A 2,762-nucleotide genomic window follows, 5' to 3' on the forward strand; every position below is an offset into this window, starting at 1 on the left:
GTGTCAGAGGCAGTGAGATTGGCACAGGATAGAGCAGGGTTTAGGGCTGTTGTACATAGGGTCCCTATGAGTCGCAAATGACTCGATGGCACATAACAACAACAGTGAATATATTTACAAATCTCACAAATTTCATACCATCTTTTAATACTGCACAGTTGCATGTAGAAATGGCACATGTTTTCTTTGATTATCAGTAAAGAGGCTTTTACATTTTTGTATGTTCTCATATGCTTCTTTGTTTTCAATGCTTGGTTGAACATGTCTTTAATATTTTGCTAGTAGTTTAACTGCAGAAATGGTCATTTTCCTTCCATTATTCCATATCTATATTTTGTTAGCAGTCCTTGGAATCACTGAGTGGTACAAATTTTTAATGCACTGAGATGCTATTGAAAAGTTTGGAAATACAGGTTAACACAGAAGTGTCTCAAAGGTAAGGACTGAAAATCTACTTATGAAAAATCTGCTATTGAAGGTCCAATGGAGAATGATTCCACTGACACACATTAGGGCTGACATGATTTGATTTTGACTCAATGGCAGCTGAGTGTTCATTTTTATCAGAATGACTGTGGCCAACATGAAACCTGAAATATCAATTAACATTTCAATAAGTACAAATAACTTCAGTTAATGTAACTAATAAAAATGTAAAAAAGTAAAAGTGCAATTAAATAATTTCAATAAAATCTCAATTAACATTTCCTTTTCCTCCAATGCTATTCAGTTACCAAGTCCTACTGAATCCAACAAATAATATCTCCTTATTCATCCCCACTGATACTTTTCTAGTTCAAGTTTCATTAATTTCTCTAGAGCAACAACTGTTTTTAAAGAACTTGTACTCAGCTCTCTGTAACTACATAGATTAGTCAGGTTCATGTGCCTAAAACAAGGTTTGCTCATTTCATTTTCTGTTTTAAAAACTAACACACATAAATATCCACTGGCTTCCTATGTCTCATAAAATAAAATTTAAGTTTAATAACAGAGCACTTCTTTCCAAACTGTATTTCACATTATATTCAAGAACCCCAAATTCCAGTTGTGCAGAAGATATTGAAGGCTTTTTATAATTCAACTGAAATAATCCATACTAAAAAAAGAAAGAAGAGAAAGGGTTATTACTTGTGGGTGGGTACATGTTCCCTTACAACTTGTAAATGTTCTAAGATTTAGCATTATGTAAGTTTTTGGAAGCCTAGAATAGCCACATCAGCTAGGGAGATGAAAAGTCCAGGACACGTGGCCCTGGAATCTGGTGAACAGATGGACAGTATTGGGGTGGAAGAGATCCCCACTGTGGACTTTTTGAGCCAGTTACCAACAAGAGGACAAACTGATTCATCTACTGAACGGGAGCTTGTTGTTAGTAAATGGATACAGATGAGCAGAGGGCGTCTAATGCAGAGTAAATTAGGCAAATGAAACAGAGATCAAGGCAAACATTTCGGGAACACTCAGTTTTGTTTTTTGGAATCACTACGAAATTTGTCACTCCAGATAAACCAGGCAAGTATGTCTGGGAAAATGCTATGAGGTCCAGGGATTCTCCACAATGGGAAGCTGGAGCTCTTGATGGAAAACAGAAAACAAAAATACAAACAGAACCTCTTTATCTCTCTAGAGCTTGGTGAAAAAAATAACCTGCATGGATTATACAAATTAGGTAACAAGACCTGGAGATACTAGCTGGGTACGGGTCAAATTGTTAACTTCCACTCTCTCAGTACTTATGCCAAAGGTATATTTTTGATTTGATTTCTGAATTATAATGAATTCTGAAACCCTAGCATCCAAATTAAAAATGCTTCTTTATGAAGGTATCCTTATTAATTAAAGAGAACAACAACAGAAAAAAGATAATTAGAAAATCAAATAGATAGGTGGCAAATTAACCAGTTCCCTTTACAGGGAAGAATTGTTTATTCAGTGAAATGGTGGTAGTTTTTCTTATCTGGCAAAGTCAATGTGACTGCAAAATGTCTGCTTCAGTTGCTGATGGAATAATCTTCATACAATGTCACGATGTCCTTGAAAACTGACAAGGTTTTGTTGTTTTTTTTTCTTTTTGGTTGTATGGTGGTGTTTTTATTTTTTGTTCACTTGTTTTTGGGGTTTTGTTTTGTTTTTTTTAAAGATACGAGTAAAAATAAAATCCCTATGAGTAGAACATTATAGTTTTGGCTTTCTATGTACTATGCCACCAGCTCACTAGCAGTTCAAATCCACAAGTCATTCTGGGGAGAAAGATAGGTAAACTCTTCTAGGATTAACCCCCTTGGCAGCCCAATGTAGGATTAGCTATGAGTCTATTCTCACTCCATAACAATGATGAAGAGTTTAGTATTACAACAATATTATAAAAACCATAAAGTGGTTAAAAAATAAAGTGTTGTAATTATTTAGCATATTGTATGCCAGATATCACTTAACTCTCATTCAATTGTTTCGATTTACTCTTAGTTTTTATGGAAGATTTCAACAAAAATGTGGTTTTTTTTGTAATTTTATTGCAAAATGCATGCTTTTATATTCTATAAAGCAAATTTTTTTTAATTGGGAGAAAACATATTGGGGGTACAAGGAGGTGAGGGTTGGGGGCAGAAGGGTGAGGATGGGCAGGGATGCAGTTGCAGAGCTGCAGAAATTGGTTGGTGGGGGGAGCAGGTGAAGGAAATGAAAAGGATCCAGCAGGGACCAGATACTACAGGAAAATGACAAGCATTTTCCAATGGTAATTAAATCAACCGTCTTAT

Source organism: Elephantulus edwardii, unplaced genomic scaffold, assembly GCF_000299155.1.
Source record: "Elephantulus edwardii isolate Elephantulus edwardi_28Jun2011 unplaced genomic scaffold, EleEdw1.0 scaffold00002, whole genome shotgun sequence".
Classification (NCBI taxonomy): domain Eukaryota; kingdom Metazoa; phylum Chordata; class Mammalia; order Macroscelidea; family Macroscelididae; genus Elephantulus; species Elephantulus edwardii.